The 21061-nt window shown below is 36.3% G+C and overlaps 1 long non-coding RNA gene and 1 pseudogene across 1 annotated transcript in view; both read left to right on the top strand.

The window, feature by feature from the left end:
* LOC141511723 (uncharacterized) overlaps positions 1–21061 on the top strand; it is a 131368-nt gene that overhangs the window by 66367 nt on the left and 43940 nt on the right. The window lies entirely within an intron of this gene.
* Positions 11772–12832, top strand: LOC141511722 (EF-hand domain-containing protein D1-like; annotated as a pseudogene).

Raw genomic sequence — 21061 nt, 5'->3', positions numbered from 1 at the left:
CTCTAGAACTAAATCATTAATTCTCCCTATGTTTGTTCCACTCATTCTTTAAAATGAGGTTATTTAGTTTCCAATTAGTTTTAGGTCTATCTCTCCATGGTCAATTATTGCATGCAATTTTTATTGCATTATTATCTGAGAAGGAAGTAATCACTATTTTTGCCTTTCTCCATTTGATTATAAGGTTTTTATGCCCTAGTACATAATCAATTTTTGTGTATGTGCCATGTAGTACAGAAAAATTATATTCTTTTCTATCCCCATTCAATTTTCTCTAAAGGTCTATCATGTCAAGGTTTTCTTACATTCAATTTACCTCCTTAACTTCCTTCTTGTTTATTTTATGGTTAGATTTATCTAAATCGGAGAGAGGAAAGTTGAGGTCTTCCACCAGTAGAATTTTGCTGTCTATGTAATCCTGTAACTCCTTCAGCTACTCCTCGTAGAATTTGGATGCTATATCACTTGGTGCATACATAGTTAGTTTTGAAATTGCTTCATTGTCTGTGGTAACTTTTAGGAGGCTATATTTTCCTTCCTTTTCTCTTTTAATGAGATCTATTTTTGCAGCTGCTTTGTCCGAGAGAAGGATTGCAACATCTACCTTTTTCAGCTCAGTTGAAGCAAAATATATTCTGCTCCAACTGTTTACCTTTGCTCTGTATGTATCTCTCTGCTTTAAAAGGGTTTCTTATAAGCAATGTATTGTAGGATTTTAGGTTTTAATCCACTCTGCTATTCACTTACATTTTATGGGAGAGTTCATCCCATTCACATTCAAAGTTTTAATTGCTAACTCTTTATTGCCCTCCATGCTAGCTTCCCTCTATTTGTATTTTCTCTTTTTTTAACCTAATCCATATTCCCCAATATTTTGCTTCTGAATACAATCTCCTTCAATGTGCTTGCCCCCTTATATCTAATGCCCTTCTCCTTTCTTTCCCTTTTCCCTTTGCCCTTTCTTCCTTCCCTTCCTTCTGTTAGTTCCTCTTTTCCTTTCCCTCCCCCTTTCCCCTTTTAATACTTGAGAAGTAAGATAAGTTTCTTAAATGAATATGTGTATGCTAATCCTTCTTTGAGTCAAATCTGATGAGAATAAGATTCAGGCCATTCTCACCTCCTCCCTTCTTCCCCTCTATTGCAATAGGTCCTTTTCATATATTGTGATTACCCCATTCATTCTCCTCCATTCTGCCCTCTCTATACTGTCCCATCCCTTTAAGGAAATATTGTTTTTAAATCATTCTATAAGAGTCATGGACAAGTCATGAGTGTTCATTACTTCTGGCTAAGTATATACTCTCTAATAGAGTTGCAATTCTCAAGAATTATGAGAATCTTTCTCCCAGGTGGAGATATGGCCAGTTTCATCTTATAGGATAGCAGTTTTTTTCTTTTCCCCATTTTTACCTTTTCATGTATCTCTTGAGTCTCCTTTTGAAGCCCAGATTTTCTATTTAGTTCTTGCCTTTTTATCAGGAAAAGTTGGAAGTCTCCTATTTTGTTAAATGTTCATCTTTTTCTCCAGAAAAGAAGGATCAGTTTTTCCAGATAAATTCTTGGATACATTCCAAGCTCCCTTGCTCTACAGAATATTGTATTTCAGACCTTTTGATCCCTCAATATTGATACAGCCAAGCCCTGTGTAATCCTTACTGTGTATCCTTAGTATCAAATTTGTTTCTTTCTGGCTGCTTGCAGTAATTTCTCTTTTATCTTGTAGTTCTGAAATTTGGCAACAGTATTCTTTAGTATTTTCATTTTGGGATCTATTTCAGGAGGGGATCTATGTATTCTTTTAATAACTATTTTGCCCTTAGGTTCCATAATATCAGGGCAATTTTCCATCACTAAATTTTGAAATATCCAATTCAGGCTTTTTTTTATCCTCACTGTTTTTAGGAAGAACAGTGATTCTTAAGTTGTCTCTTCTGGATCTATTCTGTTAGTTCTGCCATTTTGCAGATGTGGTATTTTATCTTTTCCTCTATTATTTCTATTTTTTGACTTTGTTTAACAGATTCTTGCTGTTACATGAAGTCATTAATTTCCACAGATTCCAATCTTTTTTTAGAGAAGAGTTTTCTTCATTTACCTTTTGCAATTCCTTTTTGAATTGGTCAATTCAATTTTTGGAAGAGTTTTTCATTTGCCCAATTTTTTTCCCAAAGGATTTGTTTTCTTGATGCAGGGTGTTAATTTTCTCTTGAATTTCTTTTCCCAGTTTATCCAATTGGTTTTTAAACTCCATCCTGATCTCTTTTAAGTAGTCTTTCTGGGCTGGAGACCAATTCGTATTCTCCTCAAAAGTTCTAGATCTCTGTAATCAGGATCTTTGTCTTCAGGGTAGCTTTTAATAGACCCCACTGGCTTTTTTTTTTCTAGGATCTTGTGTTGGGGGTGAGGCTGGTTCACAGACATTTGGAGTTGAAAATCCTAGAGGCTTTCCTCACTGGGTTTAGTAACTCCACTAAACCACTTTCTCTGGGGTGTCTGTGACCTTGATTTGTGGCCCACTCCTTATGTCTGGGGTGGGGGCGGGTGGGGAGCAACAGGGTCTGGATCATCCTTGAACAATGTGAGCTGGGCCCTCAGACTCTATAGCTAATCACCTTATTATTCACTCAGTACTGAGAGAGATCTGCTTGAGCCTGGCTGGGGTTGGGGTGGGGGGACTGTTAAAGTGCTTGTTATAAGAAGAGTCACTTTCTACCACCCGGATGGGGTGGGGGGGGAGAGACTCTACTGGAAACATGGGGATCCCACTGAAAATATGGGACTCATGGCCCTGGTCTTCCAGAGCAGCCAGGCTGACTGAATCGATGTCTAGCCTCACTCTGGAACTCTCTGCTGGAACTTTCCTGTCTGCTTGGCTCACAACTAAAGCTTGCATGACTGTTGTCACATTAGTCCCTGGTCTTATCCTGCCACCCCAGGACTGGCTCTCTGCTCTCTGCCCCTGGCTCACCCATGTTCCTCTGAGACAGACTTTATTGGTAGATGTTCTTCTCTTAGCTTCTTTTTCTGCATATTATGGATCTAAATTCTGATAAGAAGCTTGATTTATATTATTTCTGAGGGAAAGAAAGGAAACCTTAGAACAGGGCCTGGCTTCTCTCTGCCTTCTTGGCTAGAACTCTGACTAAATAAATTCTTATAAAAATGTTCCTATTATTAGGACTAAAGTCCCTTTTTTGAACTCAAATTAATTGGAGGACTTTGTTTTCCTGGTAGTAATGGTGCTAGGGGATAGGATAAATAAGAAGCCAATGGTTTTTAGAGGAAACTATTTGTGAAGTCTGTATCTTCAGACTTCCAAGTTACTGCTTGGTTCCCTGAAAATAGAAAAAAAAATTTAATGCTCTAATACTGTCCATTCAAGGGGAAAAGGGAACAACAGGTTTCCAGGGGCATTCAGGAATCCAAAAATACTACTAAGCATTTGCATTGTGCTGTGACAATTCTGCTCTTTCTAAAAAGTTCCAAATTTAATGACAAATAGAGTAACAATGTTTCTGTCTCTCAGCTCATTCTAAGTAAATGGGATATCCCAAAACACTAAAGTTGAAGTAAAGGAACAGTTTATTTCCTTCTTTGTCAGCAAATAACTCATTTCCTTCTTCTGATTAAAATCAAACATTTTCATTTACATGATAATTATCATCAATGGATCTCAATAGTCATCTTTTTAAAATGATAAAACATGCATATTTAGACATGATAATCTACACTAAAAGGCAAGGCAAAGTGAGGTTAACAAGCATCTATTAACCTGTTTACTAAGAGTTAACACTGTACTAAATTGCTTATAAATACAAGCCCTCAAGCTTACCTGCTATTGAGGGAAAAAGACATAAAAGAGAGGCAAAAAAAGAGGGTGAAAGAAGATGCCCGTGAGATCATCATGGCACAGTGAGGAAGATTGTTTCCTTAAATGGAGAATGCCCCAATGGGAGAAGGAGACAACATGCTCCACAGTGAGAAGGTCAAAGGGATTAAAAATTGAAGTAAACAAAAGCAAAATGCTTTAATTTCTTGTCATGTCAGAATTTCCTTTAATCAACTTAGTGCTCTTCCTTGATAACTGAATGTGTAAATTGATTTAAGTTGTAAAATATTACTAGGAATTTCACTGCTAAAAAAAGAGAAACTTAATAAATGTCTAGGTATATAGTGACATATCATATTTCTGTGTTTTATTAGTGTTATTGTTGTATAGTCATCTTCAGTTGCATCATACTCTTCATGACCCTATTTAGGGTTTTCTTGACAAAATTATTGCGCTAGTTTGCCCTTTCTCCAACTCATTTTAGAAATAAGTACAAATTCTTAATACTATAGCAAATCTTCAAACATTGATGAAATATAGTTATTTGATTGAAGGCTTAAGCCTACTAGCCTGAGTGGGCCAATGGTGTGAACAGGATTTGGCCATCATTTATAGGATTAGAGTCAGGTGGTATCAAAAATACAAGGTGAAAGACTGATTATTCAGGAAATTTGGTACAGTTAAGGACTGAGATTGATAGTAATCAGAAACAGAGGACTCAACTAGTGTTTAGTTAAACAGTCAGGTGTCAAGGGCAAAAATTAATTGGTTATTCCAGGAAAGGTCATTCAAGAACATGGTCAGATCATCATTTTTCAGGGCATACCCAGTACAGAGGAAATAGCAGGTGAGAAATTAGCATCTGTGTGGTCATAAACTTATATTATAAAAATGTTATGAGTGTAGCATATGATTTCAAGCCTGAGGCATTTTTCATACTTTTGAATATACAGAGACTCCTAATTGGTAGAGAGAATGAAGACATAATGTTTGCATGTTTACATGAGGTTAGAGTTAGTGTCAAGTTCATGGAAAGTATCTAATTTCTGTTTCCCTGGAAAAATAAGTTAACCTTCTACTTTCTATTTCTGATGAACTTTTCTGTAAAAGGTATTTTGTATGAAGGGGCAAGCCTGCTACCTTAATCCTTTGAGAGTGACAAGGGAAGTATCATTTGTTTGAAAGTATAATTGAATTGGCCTAGTAATATTTGAGAAGAGTTGGAGCAGACATAATTTTAATTTGATACTCTTCTCATTGATTGTGGAAGAGTCCCTGAAAATTGCAGTGCTGTTGGAGCTTTCTTGTCTTTTCTCCCTACTCTTCCCTCCTCCTCAACCCCCACCTCTGTGGTGAAGACATCATCCTTCACTCTCCTATTCTTAGAGGTAATACAGAGCTCAGCCTCCTGAGAGTCACATGCCTAGACATTTAAACAACTACAGTGGATATGCAATACAACTTAAATGTTCATTACATACCTTACTTGAAAAGACTCATCTATAGGAATATGATGATAATTCCTCATTATCACCTTTTGAATGAACTCCAGTTCTGACTCCACAGTCCACCCAAAACACCTCTCTTCCATAGGTGACTAGTAGACAAGATTTAGTTATAGAATGTCTTTTAAGTTTCAAAATCTATTCTCAGATTGATTGTATCCCAGCCAATTTACTTACTATCTCTCCACTAAGTAAACTATAAAATAATAAGAATTTATGTACCATTTTACATAGAAGATGCAAGAAGCAAAGATCATAGAATTTTGAGGAACAAAGGTCACAGAGACCTAGTAGGCTAGAATATGTATGGGTTAACTTTCCAAGCATGCTAGATTTTCAAGGGATTTTTGCACAGGGCTTTTGGCACCTGGGTGGAGAGGTAGAGAAGAACAAAGAGGAAGAGTACCTCTGAAGCTATCTATGCTTGACTAGTCATACTGAAGAAGTCATCTAGAAATATGTTTCTTCATTGAGTGTAAGTGAGGGAAAATGGAATTGAAAAATTGAGCAGACTCATAGTGCTGAGTGAACTAGGAGCATATTGGAGTTAGATGGAGAAAGTAGAGAACAACTATACAGCAGAGCCTAGTCAGGCTGAACAAGCAACTTCCATTACTCAGAGAATGCAGAGTCCAGATCATAGCTTCTTTGTCACCTTGCTTCACCAAAATGATGTTTGTAAGAAAAATTCATCCTCACTTGATTTGTCCAATCACTTTCCTTCTCATTGTAGAAAAAATGTGATGAGAGCAAGGAAAATAAATTCAAATTCATTGTTTTTTCAGAATATTTTTTAGCACTTAATTGAATACAATTTACATTTCCAATGATTTTTGACACTCAAAAAGAAATAGCGATTTGATACTGAATTGTTGAATCAAATGAGTTTTAGGTATTCATGAGCAAGGTCGGGAGTGGGGAGATAGACTTCCAGAAACGGATGTTCATACTAATTCTGAGTATATTCCATAACATACTCATTAAATTATAATTGTACAAGTAAACAAGGATATGTCTGAATATAGTGTGACTAGCACATATCCCATAATACACATTCCTATCTCATTAGAGCTTAAGAATTACTCTATGATGAAGGTGCTTTAGATATCAGTAGACTCAGTTTTTAGTGAAGAAACAAAGATCCAGAGAAGTTAAAAATCACATAGCAAGGATTCAATATAGTCTTCTTGGACACCATGTAGAACTCTATAGAGCTTCTTTTTAGCTGTAAAGAGTCTCATAAATCATCTAAGACTGGTCAATTGCTGAAGCAGAGAGGTGGTGTAGCATACCAAGGTGGACTTGGAATCAGAAATGTGTAAGTTCAGACCTTGCCTCAGCCATTTATTACCTATGTGACTGGGCAAATCATTTAACTTTAACTGAGTCTCAGTTTCCTCCTTTATAAAATAAAGATAATAAGAGAATCTTCTTCATGGATTATTGTGTGAATCATATAAAATAATCCACATGAAGTGCTTTTCAACCTTAATCACCTAAATAAATGTTAGTTATTATTATCTACACAAAAATTTCCCTCTACAATCAATGACAAGGGATTATTAGATTATAGATGGACACCATAGAATTTTATAAAGTAGGTGAAGTTGCAACTAGTTTTGAAGAGATACAGAGGTTCTCCTCCTGTTAGAATGTTAGTTCTTTGAAAGCACAGATTCTATGGATTCAATATTATCTGTAGCACTTAGCATGTTGCTGTGCACATAGAAAGCACTTAAATTTTTATTCATTTCCTTTGATCATACATTTATTAGAATGTTCAGTTAAATTAAGGAGAGGGAAGTATTTCTGGACACTATCATCTTTTAATGGAATAGTTTGAAGTTTCTCTGTTTAGTTATAGAATAGTTAGGTAGTCCAATGGATAGAGTGCCTGACCTGAGTTCAAGCACTTATGAGCTGTATGATCTTGGGCAAGTCACTTACCTGCCTCAATTTCCCAATTGTAAAAATGACCTGAAGAAGGAAATGAAAACTGCTTCACTATAATGACCAAGATAACCCCAAATGGGGGTCATTAAAAGTTAGACGTAACTGATATAACTAAAGAACAAAGAGGTATATAAAGAAAGATTTTTGGGGGGACTATTTATGTTTGGGTAATAGTTTCACAGACTTCAATTTAGGAATCTTTTGGTTCTATCTATGAATGTCCTGCTATGAAGCATTCACCAGATGCCCATAAAATTACATCTTCCAGGAACTATTCAGGTTTTTGATTGACACCGAATCTTCTAGGCTAGATTTTAGGTCAGTCCAGCTTTTAATAAACATTTATTAACTGGGGCAACTAGGTGGGCCAGTGTATAGAAAGCCAGACCCAGAGTCAGAAGATCTGAGTTCACATTTGACTTTAGACATTTACTAGTTGTGTGACATGGGGCAAGTTACTTAATCCTGCTCACTCAGTTTTTTCATCTGCAAAATGAGTTGGAGAAGGAAGTGGCAAATTAATCTAGTATCTTTGCCAAGAAAATCTCAAATAATCACGGAGAGTTGGACATGATTAAAATGATACAAAAACAACTGAAGTGTCTAATATGCTATAAGCACTGTTCTAATGAATGGGAATATAAGGAAAAGCAAAAGACAATCTGCTCTCAAGAAACTCACAACTAAACAGGGCAGATCTGATGCTACTCTAGGATTTTCTGTAATGGGCTTATATGTTCCTAGTATTCATATTTCTCAAAATGATTCTGCAGTCATTATAAAAATATTTTAATATTTACATATTTTAATATTCCAACTCTTTTATTTGCTTTTATTCCTCAATAATTCTTGCCTATTTTTAATAACTTTTGTACTAGCAAAATGCAATAGTTCTAATGATGATAACTCACATTTCTTATCCACTGTATGTTTGTGAGGGGTTTTTCTATCTCATTTGGAATCTATGAGACAAAGTTTATAGAACAGTGAGCCTGGGGTCAAGAAGACTTGAGTCGAAACCTAACTTCAGATACTTACTAGACATGAAAGAGTTTCTGTCTTCAAGTTTCCTCAACTATTATTTGGAGACAATATTAGCCTCTACTTTTCAGAGTTGTTGTGAGAGCAAAATTAACTAATGTTTTTAAAGTGCTTACCCATCTAATAGTTGATCCCAGCTACTATTACTAGGTGAGTCAGTTAAGCCATCTGTAAAATGGGGATAATAATGTCATCTATTTCCACATTCTTAGGAGGATCAAATGAGATAAATATTTAAAGGACACATAGCAAACCTTAAAAAAGCCATATAAATATTATTATTATCTGATATTTTATCAATGAGCATTGTGAACCCATCAAACAAAATGACTTGTTGATATGGTAAATAAAAATGTTTTTCTATGCACCAGTAGTGCCAAACTTAATCTCTAATTAGATATGTGTGGCTTCCAAAGGGAAGAAAAGATTTGGCACATCTTCCTTTGAAAATTGAAATATGACATTTGAAATATTATTCTTTTCTGCTCCAAAGTCTTAATATTTTGATACTTAGAGCTGTAATTTCAGGAATATGGGCACTTTCCAGTCACCCAGATTAAAATGATTTTGTTTCATGAGTTATTATGAGATTTGTTCAAAGTGCTTTGTAAAACTTAAATCTTTTTTAAAATGCTAGTGATTAAATTTGATATGCACTGTCTTGATGAAAAAATATCACTTCATGATGAACCTGATAATGATGAACCTCAGTGAATTTACTAACCTAATTTTCAGATAAGACATAGTTATAAAGCAAAAATTTACAGTGGGAAGAAGCATCTAGTCCAAATCTCTTCTTTTCCAGATAGAGAAACTAAGATTCAGAGAAGTTCAGTGGTATGAGCAAGGACACAGTTCCCCTATCTGGAAATTCAATACTCCTTTCTCTTTTTTTTTGTAAGACAGTGGGGTTAAGTGACTTGTCCAGGGTCATACAATTAGGTAATTAGTGTCTGAGTTCAAATTAGAGCTCAGGTCCTCTTAACTCCAGGCCTGGTGTCCTATCCACTGGACCACTTAGTTGCACAAACCAATGCTTTTTTTCATTGTGCTATACTCATTCACCATAGAACTCACAACAGAGTGAGTATAGCTATTGTTTTGCTTGTCAGATTCTACAAGAAAGTAGGCTCCAAGAAAGTTCAAAGAAAGGTCAAACACAGGTATTTATGAGAAATAATTTTAGATCCACTAAATGTAGTCTTCATCAGAATCATCAAAAAAAATACAATTCAAAACAAATATCTTTGGAACCCCATAAAAGCAAGGGGCATAGTAAAGACCATAAATTCCTGGAAAATCAAATTACCACATCAAAAATATCAATATTTCTACCTCAAAGAGAAGAAATAATGAGATTATCAGTAAGGTAGCATGGTTCAAAAAAAATACTTCTTGGTTTGAAGTCAGCAAACCTAGATTTCAATATTCACTAATTGTTAGATCAGTAAGTGTTAGATAAATTAGATAAGTTAGGTAAATCACTTAATCTCTCTAAGCCTAAATTTACTTAACTGTAAAATGAAGATAAAGACTAGATAACTTTTAAGTTCCTTTTCCTCCCTAAACCTATAATCCTATTATAAAAAGCTATAATACAACAGCAAAACAGAATTCAAAGGAATTGCATCATATAAACACCTAATATAATAAAATAAGAAGTAACAAAAATTGATACAGTATAAAAGAAGCAGAAATAATGTATGCACAAAGAATACAATACAATAAATAAAAACACTAATAAAACATATTAAAATAAACCTCATTCCTTCTGTCAGAAAGGATTTGAAGAGCAAAATTTTGCTTGTTTTTTTCAGACAGTCACCATATTGAGTGAATTTACTTAATTAGTTGTTCTTGGTTCAAGGGATGTTAGTCAATGGGAAAGTGGTAATTGCAGAAATAACTATGACATAAAACAAAGGACATCAACCAAATGAATGTTCAACCAACCTAACCAAAAGGAATTGAAGATAAAATAAGCAAGGAGACAGAATGAGTATGCATCAAATCAGCATGCTCAAATGAATTATATAATTGACTATAGAATTAAGATAAAAATGCAATAATGAAAAGATAATTCATAATCTTTGATAAGTGATAACTAACTGGAAAGGTGAAAAAAGTAAATAAATAGGAAAAACAATTGCCTTAATTTGCAAAATGCATGAAAAGAGTTCATTTCACATACTATGGAACAATGAATTAGAATTCAAATTCTGACAAAATTTGGGAAAAATCATATATATATATATATAAAGTATATAAGTATATTTGTTCTTATAGGCAGTATCCCTCAAGAGGACAAGAATTCTATCTTATTTAATTTTGAAATATTTCCTAATGTCTAGCAGTGACATAATTGTGAAGACATTTGTGATCAATTCACAAAACAAATGTGGAGAAGATACTGTAGGCATGGAAAAAATGGACTTGATTAATTCCAAAAAATATAGCATCAAAGGTACTGACTTCTATGCTTACTTTTCCACATAAATGATAATTAATGTTGGAAATATCTTTGGTGAGAGCACTCAAAGGAAACAGACAGGTTTTAACAAGAAATTGTAGAAAATGTGAAGTTCTGTAAGACTTCCTTTGCTGATATATTACAATTTTTCCAGATTCCTCAAAGTATGTAATACTTACAAAAACCTTCTAATAATTAATTTATGTACTGCATGAAATGGGGACATATTTGTCAACAGTATTTATAATTTTCATGGGGAATATATATAGAACACAAAGTTGAAGAGAGATTCCTTATAAGTGCTTAAGTCCTCAGTTTCTCCTGTTAGCAGAAGACATTATGCTGATTTAATCAAGTCAAAGAATATTGCAGAACTTTCAAGGCAAGATCCATAGTCACACAAAAAAGATCTTTCCTTACTATCCTCAAAGAAAAAATCAAGTGCGTTATTCATGCCTAATATCCAAATTAAGATTTGCAGTTATATGAACAACCTTTAGAGTTCATCCAATAGCTTTGAACAAACTCATATCACCTCTTTTTAATTAGTTGCTCTATCTTTCCTTCCCTCACGTCTAGACTAGGTTTTGAACCTTGGTACTTGTTTAGCAATTATCTAATTTTAATGAAAATTGTGATGGTATATGTAAAAATGAAAAACACAGAGAATCTTGAGAAGACATATATAAATTGACAAAAAACAGAAAGAATAGAAAAAAGGATATTAAAACTGAATATTATTTAATTAGAATGACCAAGATTGATTCCAAAGAGGATTTGAAAAAATATAGCCTTCCGCCCTTTTCCCCGGGTTCCGAGGCCGGCCCGGAGCAGAGCCGGGAGCCCCGCGCATCCAGGGCTCCGTGCCTGCGTCCGTCTGGGCTGCCGCGGGGCCGAGGTCATGGCCACCCGGGCGCTGGCCCTGAAGCTGCAGCGGCTCCAGTCCATCCACGAGGGCAAGGCGCGGCCCCGGCAGGTCAAGGTCTTCAAGCCCCACACCGAGTTCCCGGAGTTCAGCCGCCGCCAGATCAAGGACATGGAGAGCCTCTTCCGACGGTATGACTCTGGCAAGGATGGGTACATTGACCTGATGGAACTGAAGCTGAAGATAGAGATACTTGGAGCTCCCTAGACCCACCTGGGGCTTAAGAACATGATCAAGAAGGTGGATGCGGACCTAGACAGCAAGCTGAGCTTTCGAGAGTTTTTTTGCTGATTTTCCGCAAGGCAGCTGCAGGGGAACTGGAGGAAGGCAGCGGCTTGATGTGTCTGGCCAAGCTCTCAGAGATCAATGTGGCCATCAAAGGAGTGAAAGCGGCCAAGAACTTCTTGGAAGCCTTGTCCCTGACCAGCAAATTTGAAGCTGAGATCAAAGCAGAACAAATGGCCTGAAAACAGGAGGAGGAAGAGAGAAGGCACCAAAGGGCTCTTTTCCGAGCGTGCCAAGCAGCCTTCTCTCAGTAACCCCTGCTATACTAAGTGTACCTGAGTGTGGTCAAAGACTTGCCATGATGTCCACCGGCTGTGCCTTACAAATTGGCCTGGGAGAAATGGCCAGCAACTTGTCCCCCACGGAGGACCCATCCCTGTGAATGTTTAGCATTCTTGTCATCCTTTCTACTTAAGTTTCCTATGTTTTGGGCCCAAGGGGTAACTGGGAACCCTAAGACTTGGGTAGATGGAGTAAGGAAGGTCAAAGTTTGGATATGGGGGGGGGGGGATTAATTTTGCAAAAAGAGGGGAAATATTCTTTATTCCCCCACCTGTCAAAAGTTTCCAGGACTTTGCCATTTTCTTGGTAGCATTTTTTCCCTTCTCTTCCCTCCCTTTTAGCCAAGCCTTTCAAAGAGGAAATAATGAGGAGTCAAAGAAAAATAGAACTCTTCCCTTCTCCTCTGTTCTGTTCCCATGATCAGGTTCATTTGCTTTTCATCTTTGGTGAAGGGATATGTTATTGGTTTTACTTTAGATGCTTCTCTTCTTCCATCAACTTCCAAAGGCAAGATTGCTCAACTACCCTTCTCTCTTGCCCAGTGTTGTGGGGGGGGCTTCAATAGATACTGAGTAATGCCCCCAAAAGTGTGTATGAAGGAGGGGCAATAGTTCTAAAAACCTCTCTTATATTCTGCCACTCCACTCATACAGGTGGTTTTTAGTAATGGAAAGAAGCTCCATGCCTCAGGGACATGCTCCTTTTCTTCTCCATGGTCATATTTGTCAGATTGCCATTTGGATTGGAGCATTCTTGTAAGGCACCTGAATCGAACCAGAACACCTGATCATAGGTCGAGAACTTTTAATGTACAGATAGGTATGGGCCAACCTGTGGCAGGTGATCATTCTAAGACCTCAGTGCCCCAAAACTTCTGTGAGTAAGTGAGACTTCATCATTGTTTCTTTTCTTCTCCTTTCTAATGGACTTCATCATTGTTTCTTTTCTTCTCCTTTCTAATGGGAGAGCAACCCTTTTTCACCCTCATTAGTTTTCCCTGCTGTTAAAACTGGGCATGGAAGATGAATGAAAAGAAAGGAATTTTTAATAGATTGAAGAATGAGAAGATTGCTTTTAGCTCTGTATCAATATAAAGTATAATGTTTATAGGGTCATTTATCAACTTGATATTTATTATGACACGGGGGTTTTTAGATCTCTATTTTGTAGGTGTTCTTTCCCAAGAAATCAGTGTTTTTTAGTTTTCCTTGCCAAATGAACTATGCAGATAAATGGATTATCTCACTGGCTTGCTTCTTCTTGTTGAATGGCTGGGAGAGCTGAAGGTCAGAAGACTGGGTCAGAGGGTTGGTTGGAATTCCTCACCTTGATACCAACTACTGGTAAACTGCTGAAAAACACTCAGTCCCAGGACCATGACTATGTGGGTACCAGTCTGAACCTCTGAAATATGGGAGGTAGGAATAGGTTAAAAGATTTAGAAGGGACAATTCACCTATTTTTACAGATGAGGAAACTGAGGCCCTGAGATGTCATGCAGATAGAAAACAGTAGTGCTGGGATGGTCATGATGATGATAATAATATTAGCTAGCATTGACATAGGACTTTAGGTTTGTAAGAGTTGTTTTTTTGTTTTTTTTTACAAATATTATCTTATTTATCCTCACAATCACCATGGGAATTAGGTGTAGTTATTACCCCCATTTTACAGTTGATGTGACTGAGGCAGACAGATTAAGTGATTTAGTGACTAGAGCTGACTTAGAGCTCAGATCTCCAAGACTAGTGTCCTATCCTTTTTTTCAGCCCCAGCATTAATGTGGGAAACTCCCAAGGGTGTTCTCAACCCAATCATTCTTTCATTCATTCATTCAGCATTTATTAAGCACCTACCAGGTATGAGAATTCAAAGATAAAAACAAAATAGGCCCTGCTCATAAGGAGTTTGCATTTGAGGGGAAAGGGCTTGGACACAGAGTTGAACCCAGGACTTCCTGAGTCTAGGTCCAGCACTCTCTCCTAGCACAAGAGGGACATCAGTAATCACCTGGTCAAATCACTTCATTTTATAATTGGGGATACTAAGGCTTAAGGAAGCTTGCCCAGTCACCCAAGGAAGTGTGTCCAAAGTGGGATTTGAACCCAAAGCCAGTGTTCTCTCCTTTAATTTCAGGTCATTCAGGGACTTCCCGTTGCTGAGCAGACCTGGCTGGCTGAACACTGGAAAGGTCCCTACAGAATAGGCAAAGCTCTTTTCCTATCTACAATATCAGGACCAGGGTTTTTGTCTTTCTGTATACAAGACAAAGTGAGCATGCTGAACCTCCAGAGAAGAAATGGGAAAATATGCCCAACCTCTGGTTCTGGCTTCCACATCCCTCTTTTCTCTGATGCCTCCCAGCAGAGATTATTTCCCAGAGACTGACCCAGTAGATGGCCTGTTTGAACTTGATTCTTGGCATGGGAGGTCTCTGAAGACAGGGATTTGTCTGGTACATAATGGTGGCTTAAGAAATTCTTGTTGGGAACATCTATGTGTAGAATATTCTATACACTATCAAGGGTGGTGACTGTGTCTGTTGGGATTTTTTGCAAGGAAAAACTTAATAGACAGTTGGATAAATATTGGGGAAAGTGTGACGTACAAACTAAAGTCATTAATAAAACAATTTTCAAAATGAAAATAAAAAAGAAAATATAGCCTTCCCTCTCTCCTTTGTAGAGGTATTATAGGTAAGGAATTTTTATATACATAAGGCTTATTGATAAGGTTCTTAGTTTTCCTAAGCTGATTTCCAAAAAAAAATAATCATGATTGCAGATGACCCAATCCTGCAAATATGATGTTAAAGAAGATATTAAAGAGAAGAAAGAAATGGATAGATCTGGAGAAATCTGTTTCTCACATTTTTTATGTAACTTGAGATAGGTTAACTTGCTTCATCAACAAGTGACTTTCATGGGGTGGCTAGGTGGCGCAGTGGATAAAGCACTGGCCCTGGAGTCAGGAGTACCTGCGTTCAAATCTGGTCTCAAACACTTAATAATTGCCTAGCTGTGTGGCCTTGGGCAAACCACTTAACTCCATTGCCCTAAATAAATAAATAAACAGTTTTAAAAAATAAAAAAGAGATGGGTTAATGAGTAGGGAAGAAGACAGGAATGTTCTCAGGAAGTATAGGTGATATAAAAATAATAACAATAAAAAAAGAAAGCTGTGACAAAAAACCAAACTTTTCTAAGAGTTAGACTAGACCTGAAAGATCTTTTCACTCTGAGATCCCTCCACAAGTTTAAATTCTATGATGCTAAAATGACTGCAAAGAAAAGAAATGATTTACCTACAAATATAAGAAGAATGAACACATAATTATAGTATTATAGAAATACACATACACACACAAAACTGTAAGAAGATTAGAACTCTGATATTATCACTCTCAATGATGTCGATTTTGCTATGGTAACCCAAAAGGGAATTTGCTCTTTAAAAAGGTAATAAATGTTTATTTAAATGCAAATGTATACTAAATGAATTGTGAACCCCTAAGGTAGATATGGCTAAGTAAATAGAACAGATGGCTATGTAAATTTAAAGTTTTAACTAAACCTTGTCTTTGTACTACATTGACTGAGTTTCAAAATCTTTGTAAAGATCAGTTTGGGCTGACATATTAATTCCTCCCTTTTTTCAGCAAGATATTATTTAAATGAGGGTACTTTGTATTTGGTTGTAGTAAGATAAATTTGATTAGAATTTTGAAGTATAGATATCAGATTCACTTTTAGGAGGAACAATGGAATGGATGATTAGATAGTGGCAGATAATGTGTGAGGGACTGTAGGTTTTAAGGATATTGGAGGGTTTAACAGAAACTATGTGGCAAGATAAAGTTGAAAAAGCATTAATAGCATGGGCAGCTCAGGTCGCTGAGCAGAACCTATATGCTGAAAATACAAGGAAGTACAGTTATGTTACTTCATTAAGGTTCATGGAGCTCTGTGTCAACATGATACTTCAGGCAAACCTAGTTTCCAAATAGAAATTCATTTCAATTCAACAAATATTCATTGACTACTATATGAATGACACCATGTTTGCCCAGAAACAAGTATATACTTATATGATTTTATTGTACTTTGCTTTGATTGCATTTCACAAATATAGTGTTTTATAAAAATTGAAGGTTTATGGTAAGTCTGCATCAAGCAAGTCTATTTGGAACCATTTTTCCATTAGCAGGTGTTCAAATTATGTCTCTGTATCACATTTTGGTAATTCTCACAATATTTCTAACTTTTACAATAATAAAATATCTGTTATGATTATCAGTGATCTTTTTATTGGTATCTTATTTCTACAAACATGTTATGAAAGTTTTTCAAAATTCATCCATATGCATATATATATATATATATATATTATTTCTTGCAAAATTTCCTTCCACCCCCTCCCTTCCCACCCCTTTCCTCTCAGTAACAGGTTATCATTGTACATACCTATTTGTGATAAACATGTTTACAGATTAGTCATTTTCAGTATGAGAAATTAGAATTAAGGGAAAGAGATACATAAGGGATATTTTTATAAAATGTTCATCCGGTTCTGAAGAGTTTCTCTGTAGTTGTTGTTTTTTTCTTCCTCTGGGTGGGGATAACCTTGGCCATAGCTGGTCTAATAAGGTTTTCCTAGCTCTCTGAACTGCTGAGAACTGTTTCCATAAAGGTTGATCATCTCACAGTGTTGTTGCTAATGTGTACATTGTTCTCTTGGTTTTCTGCTCCTTTCATTAATCATGAGATACTGTAACCCATTTCATGTTTCTCTAGAGATGGATTCTTTATGATTTCTTATAGAATAATAATATTCCATGGTAATTATGTACCATAACTTGTTTAGCCACTCCACAGTTGATGGGCATCCCTTCAATTTCCATTTTTTTGCCATTACAAAAAGAGCTACTATAAATATTTTGGAACATGGGGGTCTTTTCCCATTTTTATGATTGCTTCTGGATATAGACCTAGAATTGGAATTACTGGGTCAAAGGGAATGAACATTTTTATTGTTCCTTGGTCACAGTTCCATATTGCTCTAAAGAAAAGTTGGATCTGTTCACAACTCCACCAGCAATGCATCAATGTCCCAATACTCCCATAACCTCTCCAACATTAATCATTTTCCCTTTTTCTCATCTTGGCAAATTTGATAGGTATGAAGTGATACCTCAGTGTTGTTTTAATTTTTATTTCTCTAATCAAAAATGAGATGGAACATTTTTTCCATATGATTATATATAACTTTAATTTCTTCATTTGAAAACTGTCTTTATATACTTTGATCATTTAACAATAAGGGAATGACTCGTAACTTTATAAATTTGATGCAGTTCTGATCAGTGTTCTTTGACGTTACTTTTGTAATTATTTATGTGCACTAGGGACTGCACCTATAAAAACCTGTGAACTTAATCAATAAATGTTCTGTACTCTCTGATTACTCCACTGAGACTCTCCCCCCATTTCTTTTTCTTTTCTCAACCAACCTTATTTCTTGATACACAACAGTATTGAAATTAGTTCAAGCTAGCGAAGCTAGGTGGTGTAGTGAATAAAGCACCAGCCCTGGAGTCAGGAGTACCTGGGTTCAAATCCAGTGTCAGACACTTAATAATTACCTAGCCGTGTGGCCTTGGGCAAGCCACTTAACCCCGTTTGCCTTGCAAAAACCTAAAAAAAAAAAGAAAGAAATTAGTTCAAACTAAAGTGACCTCCAACTACTCAAGTGAAAGGATGAGTTGATCAATGTAACAAACTTCATTGTTTTCTTATTTTGGAAATTGCCAGAGCCTTCTTAAACTTCAACATCCACTGTCCTGTTCAGGTGGTGACAAACAACACTGAGGCAAGACCTTCTACCAGCAAAAAGATTATAACTTGTTGAAGGCTCCAATATTTTTAGCAAATTTTTAGCAATAGAGTATTTTTATTGTTTCTTGATTTCTCATAAAGTTGACAGCTTCCCTTAGTTCCATTCTGCATTCTTCAGAGAGTTTTTAATCTTCTTTTCCATCTGACCAATGCTGTTTTTTAATATAGTCTTCTCTTCATTGATTTTTTTTGGATTGCTTTTTCCATTTGACTTAAACTGGTTTTTAAATTGTGACTCTAACCAAAACTTCTGGTTGGGTTTTCATGATTTTTCCACATCGTTCTCTTTTCTCTTCCCAATTTTTCCTCTACCTCCCTTACTTGATTTTCAAAATCTTTTTTGAATTCTTCCAAAGCCTGAAACCAATTAATATTTTTCTTGGAGGCTTTGGATACAGAAGTTTCAACTTTGTCATCTTCTGAGTGTGTATTTTGTTCCTCCATGGGACCAAAGTAATTGTCTATGATCAGATTCTTTTCCTTCTGTTGTTTGCTTATTTCCTCAGCCTATGATTTGATTTTAACTCTTTGGCAAGGTGGGGCTCTGCTTCCAGGGTGGAGGATGCACTTTCACAAGCTTTTGAGGATTTTTGCTTCAGTTTTCAGAGACCCCTCCTGCAGGAACTTCAATTTAAAGATCTTATAAGAGTCTCAGACTGCTTTCCTGGCTTGTGCTCTGGTCTATGAATGACCACAAGCCCCCTTTCTGCCCTGGAACCTTAAAGTGTGTTCCTACTATGGCATTATGGGAATCCAGACTGTGACTGGATTTGAATATGGTTAAAGCAACAGAGTACTGCCCCAGGGATGGCAGAGAGATCTATGCAGTCTCCCCTGACCCCCTTATTGTCTGTGGGCTGAACTCTATGGAAACAGCTTCTGGGTGCTCAGGCCTGCTTCTGCTTCCTGAGTCCAGGGCTACATTGAGGCCTGAGCTGGCCTGGACTACACACTCACTGTGGTGTAGCAGAGTTTTCCTGCTGACCTTCCACGTTGTCCTTGACAATCGTTGGACTGAAGTCTGGAAACTGCCCCCACTGCCAAGGATCCAAGTGCCCCCAGGAACCTAGGAACCCAGGCACCCTGAAGGTCTGGATGACTGGAATTGATTTGCTCTGGTGGCCTGCCCGATCTGGTCTGGGTTATGGCCCTTTCCAAATATGGTGAAATGGGCCCTTCCCAAGGATCTTCCAAGTTGTCTTGGGGTGGAAAATTGTTTCACTCAGTCTTTCTGAGGGTCCCTCCACTCTATAATTTGATTAGAGTAGCAATTTAAAGGCATTTGGAGGGGTCTAAGGGAGAGCTTCTGGGATTCCCTGCCTTCACTCTGCTATTTTGGCTCCACTCTCACAATAGCATAGTTTTAAATTAAAGTATGTGCAGTGTTGAACAATTAATAGAATGAAGGATGGAATAGATATAACTTTTATATATCCAAAAATATAGTATGATTGACAAAGGTGGAAGATCTGAGAGCAAAGGCCATACTGATGATTAGAACATGGGCTGATCTATGGAGAAACAGACTTAGACATATTGTGCTGTCACCTTCTTTCCAAGGTGTTTTATTGATATAGGAATAAGAGCAACATCCAGACCATCACCAATAGTGTTGTTTCCTATCAATCAGGTTACAGGGTAGAATGGTTCTGGAAAAGTGAAATGGTTGACTTTGCCCAACAATCCCCAAACTATAATAAATAAAATCGTGTAAGTCATGTCATAATGATTATAACAACATGATCTTCAATTATGAAGGATGAACATCAAATTCACTTTCATATACACTGGGAAACCAAAATAAATTGCGTGCTATTTGCTTTATTACAGTAGTCTGGAACTGAAACCACACTGTCTCTAGGGTATGCTGTACCAGATAGGAGTACAGTATTTATCTTTGGGGGGATAATGAAGCATTAGGGAAAATTGACTCAATCCTTTGCTAATATATATATATATATATATATATATATATATATATATATATATATATATATATATATATCCCATGCAATTGATATACCTAAGTTGTTGTCAGATAGATTAGTCTCTTGGTTGCCTATCCAATAATGACTAGCATTTATATAGTGCTTTAAATTTTCCAAAACATTTTTCATATCTTATATTATTTGATCCTCATAACAATCTTATTTGGTAGATAATATCATTATGCCCATTTTACAAATGAAGATCCTGAAGCTGAGAAAGATTATACCTGAGGCAGGATTTGAACTCAGGTTTTACTAAGTTTCAGTAGCACTCTAGCTATTGACTAGCACTCTACCCATAGTTTCCCTCCTCTAGGAAACTTTCTACATTATTTTTCATTCTGAAATCATGCCACTCTGCATAGAACAGGATACTAGAGAAGAATTTTGATGTGCTCAGTATACAGTCAGAACATTACCTCCTTAATCCTGGAAGATGTAACTCTCTTCATGGAGTCTCAAATCACTTTGGATATTTTGGCTGCCACATCAGACTGATGATCTATATGATCTGCTAAAAAGGTTTTGCAGGTTATTTTCAGGATCACTGCTATCTACCTATTCCTCCCTATCTTATGTTTATGAAGATATTTTGTAAATAAATCTCTATTGAATTCCTTGATATCAAAGTCAACCAATTCTCTAGATTCTGGATTCCTTGACCATCATTTTTGGATTATAAGTGTACTGGCTAAACCTCACATTTTTTAGTTATCTTAAAATTTCAAGAATATGTCATTTATACCTTTAATCTATGTTATTGATTAAAATGATAAACAGTTTAAGACCAATCACAAATAAAATGACTGTCCACTAGAGATTTCTTATTAAGTGAACATTGAACTGCTATCAGCTATTCTTTGATTCTTGTCATTTCTAACACTTGCCA

Source organism: Macrotis lagotis, chromosome 2, assembly GCF_037893015.1.
Source record: "Macrotis lagotis isolate mMagLag1 chromosome 2, bilby.v1.9.chrom.fasta, whole genome shotgun sequence".
Classification (NCBI taxonomy): Eukaryota; Metazoa; Chordata; class Mammalia; order Peramelemorphia; family Peramelidae; genus Macrotis; species Macrotis lagotis.
This window is presented reverse-complemented; position numbering and strand designations above follow the sequence as displayed.